This window comes from Pseudophryne corroboree, chromosome 1 (genome assembly GCF_028390025.1).
Source record: "Pseudophryne corroboree isolate aPseCor3 chromosome 1, aPseCor3.hap2, whole genome shotgun sequence".
Taxonomy (NCBI): domain Eukaryota; kingdom Metazoa; phylum Chordata; class Amphibia; order Anura; family Myobatrachidae; genus Pseudophryne; species Pseudophryne corroboree.
This window is the reverse complement of record NC_086444.1, coordinates 78,945,559-78,957,204: the sequence shown is the minus strand read 5'-3', so window position 1 is coordinate 78,957,204 and position 11,646 is coordinate 78,945,559. Positions and strand designations below refer to the sequence as shown.

Below are 11,646 nucleotides of genomic sequence, written 5' to 3'. Positions count from 1 at the left end.
TATGGGAGACCATCGATGGTTTCACTCATCGATGGCAATCCCTGTTATGTCTGTGAATGACCCGCGGGCCAATCACAGACCAGGGATGGCAAAACTATTCGACATCGGCCGTAAACAATCGATGATTATGAATCATCGATGGTCGATGGCCATCCCTAGTTAGGATTAGGGTTACCTTCCTCCACCTTCCCTGTCGGGATTTCAAGCAGTCGGGATGCTGGTGTCAGTATTGTGACCGCTGGCATCCTGACTGCCGATATTCTGTATCCAACCCCCGAAAGAGAAATCACCAGGACAATGCAACTGATGCCATTTTGCTAGGGATGCAACCAGGCCTGGCGCTACCCACTGATAAAGCTGATTATCTTTACAGGAATGAAAGCTATACCTTAAACATACCTTAAATACACTTTAAACCTTTAGCCGCTGCGGCCGCTATACTTAATTCACACTCTACGCACCTTTTACGCTATTAGCGTACAGAGTCCCGTACAGTGTACGGACTTTGCGTACACACGCCGCGCTGATGGTACAAAGTACTCACAGCGCGTACACACCCAGAGATACACTTTAAACCTTCTACAGCAGGGCTGGCCAAACCGGTCCTCGAGATCTACCAACAGTTCATGTTTTCCAGGCCTCCTGGAAATCTGTAGAATTGTCAGTTAGGAATGAATGCAGCACATCTTAATTAGTAATGACTACAATTGTGCTCCAGCTAGGTGTTCTGGAAAATGTGAACTGTTGGTAGATCTCGAGGATCGGTTTGGCCAGCCCTGTTCTACAGCAATGCAATGCAATAATAATACACTTTAAACCTTAGCAGGGCAATGAGGACACGACACCAATTGTGATTTTACCGCTGGGTTCCGACACCACAGTGGATTATTTCTGAAAGAGGGTTTACAATACAAATTATACACTACAATACAAGACAATATAACAGAATAATGGCTACAGTCAATGTACATACGTGATTGGAATCGCTTGCGCAACCCGGCCGGTCCCCGGTCATCTGATAGATAACGTTGTGAGTCTTGTGCCAGGCCAGGCTGCAGCAGGCTTTATTTATACAATTCTTCCAAAAGCAATACAATGGATACTGTAATCCCTTGGTCCATTGGACACAGGAATGCACTTTTACAGTATAGGAGAGGTCATAGGTCGATTTGAAAAGGTAGGCGTTGTCTTTCCCAACTGCTCTTGTGGGTGGTCTCCTCTGGATTCCCGCCGCATACATAATATACAGTAAATACAGTTTATATCTATATTCTGCTTCTGCACATAACTATCCGCAGGAACATGCGATCTTCCGCAGACCAACACCGGAATGTTACCCTTAAAATACCCTACAGCTGGATACCAAACACCACCTTATAACCTTAGTCTGTCCCCTCTTATCCTGAAAAGGTGAATCCCTTTGTTCTGGAATCATTTAAACTGTTGTTACTTTCTGATGTGGTGCAGGGGGACTATGTGTACAATGTGCACTATTTGGATTAAATATGTAATGTGTTTTGATAGCTCTCCATGCATTCACAAACTCTACCGTAAATACCCATACCACGCGCTGATGCGCACGACCGCGGGAGCGACCATACGCAAATTGCGAATATGTGCACGCACAGCAGAACAAGTACACGCGCGGAGGCCATCTGTGTGTTGTTTGTACGTGATGTGTATACTGCAATATTTTTCGACTTTGACACCACTCAGCAAAGGGATGCAGTGCAGGTAGGCGCCAGGGTGGAGAGGCACTCTCCCTGCCCTGCATCCCTGTGCTGAGCCACCTGTTCCCACTTCTGCCGGCTGCTGTGCCTGTCAGACTGTGACAGGCAGCAGCGCCGGCAGCTTTAAGTGTCCTTTCCACTCCCTGGCTGTGTGACAGCACGGCCACGCAGTGTGCACTATGCAGGAACTGAAGACCTGAAAAGGGGGCGGAGCTACATGGAATGGAGGGGCGGAGCTACACGGGGCCAGGCTGATCATGATGAGGAGGAACTGGAGGCCACACTTCCTTTGGTAAAGAGAGTGAGTGAGCTTGAGAAAGTGTGTGTGTGTGTGTGTGTGTGTGTGTGTATATATCTGTGTGTATGTATGTGTGTGTATCTGTTTGTGTATGTGTGTGTGTATATGTCTACATCTGTGTGTATGTATGTGTGTGTATTTGTTTGTGTGTGTGTGTGTGTGTGTGTGTGTGTATCTATGTGTGTGTATGTGTGACTGGGTGGGCAAAATGTGTGTAAGCAGCACTATAGTACCACAGGTGGAATTTTGTGTCAGCAGCACTACTACGCATAGCCAGATTAAGGGGGTGATGCAGGGCATACTGTAACCCAGGCCCTCCCTTTGTCAGGGGGCCCCCAGCCAGAGCACACTGACATCACTAGCTCTCCCTTTTATATGACAGCAGCCAGAATGCTAGCAGGACAGTATGTACAGTATGCAGTGCTGGCAGAGACACAGGAGTATCATGTTTCATGAGCTACCGATGGAGCATTCCGACTAGAGGACAGATAGGAGGGAGGACAGAGCTGTAAGTGGCACAGGGATCCCAGCCTCTCCTCCCCTCCACCTGGAGTCCTGTGTTATCTAAGGAGGGTTTAGAGAGAGAGACACACACACACACACGGTCCTCCTTAGTCCTGTCCCAGTGTGTAAGGCTGCTGCTATTCTTGCATGTGACAAGATAAATTATAGATTTTATTATGATATGTGTATTATTATTTTTTTGTCTTTGTTCCACTACAAGAAAATTTGATAAAATAGTTGTCTTTCAATTAGGTGGCACTATAAACAGCCCCAGGCATTATTAAACTATTAGTTTAAAACTAATATACACCATTGGTTTAAATTTAATGTACACAATCCATACCACCCAACATGACCTGTTTCAGGAGGGATAAAAAGCTCTCTATCTGGACTTCCCTCTTAATTTATGATTGCGATCACCTGTGTTGAAATACCTTCTTATAAATAAAATAGTTCAACAGAGGTGACACCAATCATATGTTAAGTAGGAAGTCCAGGTTGAAACTATTTTGACCCACCTGGAATTGGTCATGTTGGGAGGTATGCACAATCTAATATACACCCCATTACCTTCCACAGGGGCCCCCCTGTTTTAAGTGCCCTGGGCACCGCCCATTCTTAATCCGGCCCTGCTACTACGCGGGAATTTTTGTGTAAGTGGCACTACTACAGGAGGAATTATGGGTATAAGCAGCATTACTACAGGAGGAATTATGGGTATAAGCAGCATTACTACAGGGGGAATTATGAGTATAAGCAGCATTACTACAGGAGGAATTTTGTGTATAAGAAGCACTACTAGGTGCGGAGTTATATGAATAAGATTGTGTGGCCATGCCCCTTCTGTGTAAGGCCACACCCCTTTTTTCGGTGTGCACCAAAGACGTGCGCTGTCCCTTTGTAAAGTGAAGGAGGGCGCAAATGTATAGTTTGCAGGGGGGCACCGAACACCCTAGCACCGGCCCTGGATGCAACCACTGTGAATACAGTCACATTTATTTCCGAGTACACAATGCAGCTGAATCAGCCCCTACAATTCATTGCATTTACAAACTAACAGATAATGTTACCTGGAACAAATGAAACACGAACTACAAAGGAATACAGGTTACTTCCTATGAAACCCAGTAATAGAAAACAAACCATAAACCCCCAAACTACAAGCTAGTCTATAATAGAGAGTTTATATTGCAACAGGTCATGTTGGCAGAGGACACTGTATAAGGAGTGAGCAGCCCAGATCTAGAGGTGGGGACATAAGCCAGTCACTAGGCACAGTCAGTGTGAGTGTACACCACGTTCTGCCCCTTTGTGTTCACTCATCTGAAGCCATCTCCATGGCAACCCCTCTGTGTACCTAACCTCCAGCAACAGGCATAGGAGAGGCGGGGTTAACGTGACAGGCAGCGCCTTCCACCAATCAGCATGCGGTATTGGCCAGTCCGAGCCAATGAGCATGCAGAGAATTCCCTGTAAGGGGAAAGTCCTGTACTTGTTGAAGGAACTGCGTCCATAGTTGCAGGTTTGCAGCAGGTGGAAGTTACAGGCGGCTGCTAGGAGGATCCCCATCCCGAGCCTCTAAGGTGACATTACTGATATGACTTCTATGCATTAATGCACAACTGACATACATCTCACTTTGCAAACTTTTCCTTCCTCGATCACCCAGTTGCAGTTCCCTATAGGTGCTGCTGTAAGGAGCCGTGCAGCTAGTCTCTCAGGATATTTGTATAATGTTTACATTAGCATGACAGTGCATTTTGCTGCATATTTAAAGCTGTGTTGGAAACTGGTGTTTATTTCTAGCAATGAGTTTTGGAGATTAAAAGATGCATTATATTTATTATTATTATTATTATTATTATTATTATTATAATAATATGTATTTATTATTATTATTATTATTATTAATGTGCGTGTTTTGGTTCTAATCATTGTGTTTTGGTTTTGATTCACACTCATCGTCGTGTTTTAGTTTTGGCACGTCCACCCTCTAGTCTAGTGTTTTGGTTCGGATTTAAAATCGATAAAAAAATTGTTAATTCTTTTTGATAAAAATCGATAAAAACAGCTGAAATCATGTAAGTTTTGCAGTCCAAAAAAAACAAAATTTTTGCTGAAAATCCGAATTTTGAACCGTGGGAAGATCCGAACCAGAACTTGGTTGGTATCGGATCTTCTCGAGGAGATCCGGACTGGGTTTTAGTTTGGTTCGAATCCACAAAATTCAGGTGGATAGCACCTAGCACCTACATGTTACTGAGGCCCAAATGTATTAAGCCTTAACAAGAGATAAAGTTGAAACGCAGAAGGAGAGATAATGTACCGGCCAATCATCTTCCTATCTGCCATGTCACAGGCTGTGTTTGAAAAATTACAGTTAGGAGCCGATTGGCCGGTACTTTATCTCACCTTGGGGCTAATTCACACCTGATTGCTGCTGTGCATTGTCACACAGCGGGCGATCAGGTCTGAACTGCGCATGCTCAGGTGCCACCGTGCACTAGCGCATGTCAGAGATGCAATCGGCATCTCTGCCCAGCGATCGCTAGGCAGAGGCATTCGCTGGGTGGGAGGGGGCGAGCCGGCGGCGTTTGGCCGCCATTTTGGGAGCGCGGTCCAGGCAACGCAGGCGTGCCCGGACCGTGCGGGGGGCGGGCCGCGGTGGCTGCGTGACGTCACACACAGCCGCTGCGCTGGTAGGGAGCTACTCTTCAGCTACAAAAGCATCGCCGCCGTGCGATGCTTTTGTACCTGTGCAGAGGAACAGAGCCAGACATGCGGGGCGGACTAGCTCTGTGCTGGGCGTCCCCCCCGCATGTCTGCGAAAGTGATCGTAGATGTGCTAAATTTAGCATATCTACGATCAAGTCTGAATTACCCCCCTTATGTGTCTCAGATTTATCTCTTGTTAAGGCTTAATACATTTGGGCCATAGTGTTTCATCCTTCAGTCCCTGCCCCACTGGAGGTTACAATCTAAAACCGCTTTTATACTTAAATGTCGAGTCACACCCGGGATTTGTACACAGCTCCTTCCGAGGTGCGACTCGCGCTGCCTCTTCCTATTCAGTGAACGAATGCCGGGTCGCATCGACCTGGCTTACCCGTTTACACTACATCGTGGCCTTGGTCCTTCCCGGGACCAACCCTGCAAGCTATCCGGGTTGGATTCCCGAGCCACTGGACCCGGGTAAACCCTTTTACACTGAGCCGCATCCCGAATTAACCCGGCAATAACTCAGGTCAAAAGCTCGGTGTTAAAGAGGTATAAGTTTCATATTATCCAAGGGCAATTATCCAGTGTATATTGTGGACTGTGGGAGGAAGTTGGAGCATCTACAGGAAACCTGAAGAGAGCTTACAACTTCCACATGGATAGTGTTCTGGCTCGAATGCAACTTACAGCATCGTGACTGCGCCACAATAACGCTAATCCATGCGCCAACTTGTTGCAGAATTTACCCGGTCAATTATACATAATGTTGTGAAAAATACAGGTGTACTATGATATCCCAGCTGTCAGGATCCCGTCACCCAGCTTACCGGCGCCGGGATCCGGACCGCCGCAATGCCAGCAGTGGGGCGAGTGCAAAAGAGCCCCTTGCGGGCACGGTGGCGCTCAATGCGCACAACGCTATTTATTCTCCCTGCAGGGGTGTCGTGGACACCCGAAGAGGCAGAGTAGTTGTCGGCGTCCTGAGCACCGGGATCCCAACAGCTGGTATATCGAATGTTTCCTGAAAATACACCTTTACCAAGTGTATACAGGCTGTGTGCTGCTTGTTCTGCACTTGTCTGTTATATAAATTAACAACTTACTTTCCTGTAGTGGCTGATACAGCTTTATACTTTGTCACCGCACACAGGTATTGCTATGGGTTCCATTGTTCAATGTAAAGGGAAGCTGAAACATCTGGTTACTCACATTAAAGCAGCGAGTATATGGTTAGATATTATTTGGAAAACGTTCAAAAATGTATAAACAAACCTATTAATCAATAACAGGGATTAGGCAGGCGTGCCAACTGGGAGTGGGAGCTAGATTATTTGACATTGCAAAATCACAGGCACAAAGGCTTCTCTGTTCGGTCTCACTTGCTACAGTATCTGCGGATCAACCGATCTGTTGTATATGCTATATGTATCTGCATGAATATTTTTAGATTACAGAGACAGTTGAATTGTTTTGTGCAGATGCATTGCTCCGGGACGTACTGGGGCGAAATCAATTGGCCACGTTAAATATGTTTTCCCGCTGTGCAAGAAATTTCAGCCGGTCACAGGGGTTTTGTGATTCAATTGGCCACGAGAATTTTATAATTTCGATTGGATTTATTGCTTTTTCTTGCAGCTTCAGAGCCGGTGCAAAGTAGGGTAAAATCAATATTATACGGTAAAAATGTCAGGACTTGGGGGGTGATTAAGACCTGTTCGCTGCTGTGCGTTGTCGCTCAGCAGGGGTAGTCAGGTCCTAACTGCGCATGCGTATGCACGCCGGACAACAACGGGTATCGCCGGTCAGCAACGGGATGGCGAAAAATCTGATCGCCTCGGGCGTTTGCAAGGTGATTGACAGGAGGAAGCTGTTTGTGGGAGGCAACTGAGCATTTATTGGGAGTGTACGGAAAAGTGCAGGCGTTTCCAAGCGTTTCAGGGAGGGTGTCTGACGTCAGCTCCGGCCCCGATCAGCCTGTTGTGATTATAAGAGTAATGTGCCCTACACACTGGGCGATAAAACTGAAAGATATGAACGATCTTGTTCATTAATGAACGAGATACCGTTCATATCGCTCTCACGAGCAGGGCCCTCTTCCCTCATGTGCTTATCCTTTTCTTACTTTAATAATCCTCAACTGCCCAAATCTCGCAGTTTTTGGCCACCTGGAACTTATCTCTGTCATTCCCTGGTGTAGGTATGTTTAGTTACCCTGTACTTGTCCTATATTGTCTTCAACTGTAAGTCACTGTTTTCCTGTTTTGATTGTGTGCTTATGTACTGTGTAATTGGGCGCTGCGGAACCCTTGTGGCGTCATATAAATAAAGGATAATAATAATAATATCTTTCAGTGTGGAGGCATAAGCGATGAACGATGCGCGGCCCCGCGCTCGTTCATCACTGCTGTCCCGTCGCTTGTGCATGCAGGCCAATATGGACGAACTCGTCCATATTTGCCTGCACTGCTATGGAGCCGGGTGACAGGGGAAGTGAAGAAACTTCACTCACACCTGTCACTGCCCCCCGCCGCTGGGTCGCCCGTATCCGCCGTTGGGCAGCTCGGCGGCGGATCGCAGGTGTGTAGGGCCCTTAAGTCCTGGGCTGCGCACACACTGTACAAAGTGGATTTTAGCTGCTCAGCTTACACATAGTATCGCACACTCAGCTAATTTACACTCCCCCTGGGGGCAGAGACTATCTGAACGTAGAACAGCAAAATTAGCAGCCCAGCGATCAGGTCTGAATCACCCCCTTGGACTCCCTCCTTACTGATTAATTAGGCAATTGGAAGTTTTTAATTAGCGTAATTGGGCCAATAATGATATGCTTTTATTGGGGTGTTATTCCACAAAGTGCAGAGTAATGGGTGAAAAGATGTGGGACATACGTGCGGATGGCACAGGTATTTTTGTAAGTGTGCATGTGGGAGTGACAGGTGTTCTTTTCAAATAATTTTTTGAAGTGGCTTCAAAGGACTCAAAAATAATTTTTATGCACCCCAAATTTAACTCCACATTCATTATTTGAATAAAAAAAATATCTTTCTCTCATTTTTTCAAGCAGCCATTTGAAACATTTTAAAAGCGCAAAATATTTTTGTTTGGGACAGTAATAGCCCTTTTACACTTGCAGCAAAATCCCGGGTTACTGCATGTGAACGCGCAGAAACCCGGGATTTTGCCGATACCCCCATTCCACTGCCGCTAAAACCCAGGTTATTTCTGTGATACCCGTATGTGTTAAAATAAAGTATCAACCATCTCGGGAGGCCAGTTGGTTACTGCACTAGGAAGTGGAGCACTGCTCGGTGAGTCCTGAATAAGGATGAACAGGGCAGCGCCACAGGCAGCGGGTCATGTGCTGTTTCAGGGAAGCTCAGGGCTGATCTGCCATAGGACTGCTTGCTGCAGGGAGCTGTTCTAAGCACTCTGCAAGACAAGTACAGGTGCCATGGGGGCAGCGACGGTTCAGCCCCCATGGCTCTGCACCCTGGGTGATGGCATCACTCGCACAACCCCATGTTAAGGCCCTGAATCTCTCTATGGGGGTAATTCCAAGTAGAGATGAGCGGGTTCGGTTTCTCTGAATCCGAACCCGCACGAACTTCATGTTTTTTTTCACGGGTCCGAGCGACTCGGATCTTCCCGCCTTGCTCGGTTAACCCGAGCGCGCCCGAACGTCATCATGACGCTGTCGGATTCTCGCGAGACTCGGATTCTATATAAGGAGCCGCGCGTCGCCGCCATTTTCACACGTGCATTGAGATTGATAGGGAGAGGACGTGGCTGGCGTCCTCTCCATTTAGATTAGGAGAGAGAGAGAGAGATTGACCTGAGGCTGATACTGTAGAAGAGAGTGCAGAGTTTAGTGACTGACCACAGTGACCACCAGCAGTGCAGTTGTTTTATTTAATATATCCGTTCTCTGCCTGAAAAAAACGGTACACACAGTGACTCAGTCACATACCATATCTGTGTGCACTGCTCAGCCCAGTGTGCTGCATGCCTGCATCATCTATGTATATATTATATATCTGACTGTGCTCAGCTCACACAGCTTATAATTGTGGGGGAGACTGGGGAGCACTGCAGTGCCAGTTATAGGTTATAGCAGGAGCCAGGAGTACAAGACAGTCACATACCATATCTGTGTGCACTGCTCAGCCCAGTCTGCTGCATCATCTATGTATATATTATATATCTGACTGTGCTCAGCTCACACAGCTTATAATTGTGGGGGAGACTGGGGAGCACTGCAGTGCCAGTTATAGGTTATAGCAGGAGCCAGGAGTACATATTATATTAAAATTAAACAGTGCACACTTTTGCTGCAGGAGTGCCACTGCCAGTGTGACTGACCAGTGACCTGACCACACTGACCACCAGTATAGTTAGTAGTATACTATATTGTGATTGCCTGAAAAAGTTAAACACTCGTCGTGTGACTTCACTTGTGTGGTGTTTTTTTTTTTATTCTATAAAAAACTCATTCTGCTGACAGACAGTGTCCAGCAGGTCCGTCATTATATAATATATATACCTGTCCGGCTGCAGTAGTGATATATATATATTTTTTATATCATTATTTATCATCCAGTCGCAGCAGACACAGTACGGTAGTTCACGGCTGTAGCTACCTCTGTGTCGGCACTCGGCAGTCCATCCATAATTGTATACCACCTACCCGTGGTTTTTTTTTCTTTCTTCTTTATACATACATACTACTACATCTCTTTATCAACCAGTCTATATTAGCAGCAGACACAGTACAGTACGGTAGTTCACGGCTGTGGCTACCTCTGTGTCGGCACTCGGCAGTCCGTCCATAATTGTATACCACCTAACCGTGGTTTTTTTTTCTTTCTTCTTTATACATACATACTACGACATCTCTTTATCAACCAGTCTATATTAGCAGCAGACACAGTACAGTACGGTAGTTCACGGCTGTGGCTACCTCTGTGTCGGCACTCGGCAGTCCGTCCATAATTGTATACCACCTAACCGTGGGTTTTTTTTCTTTCTTCTTCATACATACATACTACGACATCTCTTTATCAACCAGTCTATATTAGCAGCAGACACAGTACAGTACGGTAGTTCACGGCTGTGGCTACCTCTGTGTCGGCACTCGGCAGTCCGTCCATAATTGTATACCACCTAACCGTGGTTTTTTTTTCTTTCTTCTTTATACATACATACTACGACATCTCTTTATCAACCAGTCTATATTAGCAGCAGACACAGTACAGTACGGTAGTTCATGGCTGTGGCTACCTCTGTGTCGGCACTCGGCAGTCCGTCCATAATTGTATACCACCTACCCGTGGTTTTTTTTTCTTTCTTCTTTATACATACATACTACTACATCTCTTTATCAACCAGTCTATATTAGCAGCAGACACAGTACAGTACGGTAGTTCACGGCTGTGGCTACCTCTGTGTCGGCACTCGGCAGTCCGTCCATAATTGTATACCACCTAACCGTGGTTTTTTTTTCTTTCTTCTTTATACATACATACTACGACATCTCTTTATCAACCAGTCTATATTAGCAGCAGACACAGTACAGTACGGTAGTTCACGGCTGTGGCTACCTCTGTGTCGGCACTCGGCAGTCCGTCCATAATTGTATACCACCTACCCGTGGTTTTTTTTTCTTTCTTCTTCATACATACATACTACGACATCTCTTTATCAACCAGTCTATATTAGCAGCAGACACAGTACAGTACGGTAGTTCACGGCTGTGGCTACCTCTGTGTCGGCACTCGGCAGTCCGTCCATAATTGTATACCACCTAACCGTGGTTTTTTTTTCTTTCTTCTTCATACATACATACTACGACATCTCTTTATCAACCAGTCTATATTAGCAGCAGACACAGTACAGTACGGTAGTTCACGGCTGTGGCTACCTCTGTGTCGGCACTCGGCTGTCCGTCCATAATTGTATACTAGTATCCATCCATCTCCATTGTTTACCTGAGGTGCCTTTTAGTTGTGCCTATTAAAATATGGAGAACAAAAATGTTGAGGTTCCAAAATTAGGGAAAGATCAAGATCCACTTCCACCTCGTGCTGAAGCTGCTGCCACTAGTCATGGCCGAGACGATGAAATGCCAGCAACGTCGTCTGCCAAGGCCGATGCCCAATGTCATAGTACAGAGCATGTCAAATCCAAAACACCAAATATCAGTAAAAAAAGGACTCCAAAACCTAAAATAAAATTGTCGGAGGAGAAGCGTAAACTTGCCAATATGCCATTTACCACACGGAGTGGCAAGGAACGGCTGAGGCCCTGGCCTATGTTCATGGCTAGTGGTTCAGCTTCACATGAGGATGGAAGCACTCAGCCTCTCGCTAGAAAAATGAAAAGACTCAAGCTGGCAAAAGC

At 46.1% G+C, this 11,646-nt stretch overlaps 1 protein-coding gene across 3 annotated transcripts in view; it reads left to right on the top strand.

The window, feature by feature from the left end:
* The first annotated feature begins 4,015 nt into the window (after nucleotides 1–4,015).
* Nucleotides 4,016–11,646, top strand: part of CAPSL (calcyphosine like) — a 112,488-nt gene continuing 104,857 nt past the window's right edge. For all 3 annotated transcript variants that reach the window (XM_063960859.1, XM_063960842.1, XM_063960851.1), the window contains exon 1: nucleotides 4,016–4,115. The gene's annotated coding sequence lies outside the window, so the exon portion shown is untranslated. The remainder of the gene's footprint in view (nucleotides 4,116–11,646) is intronic.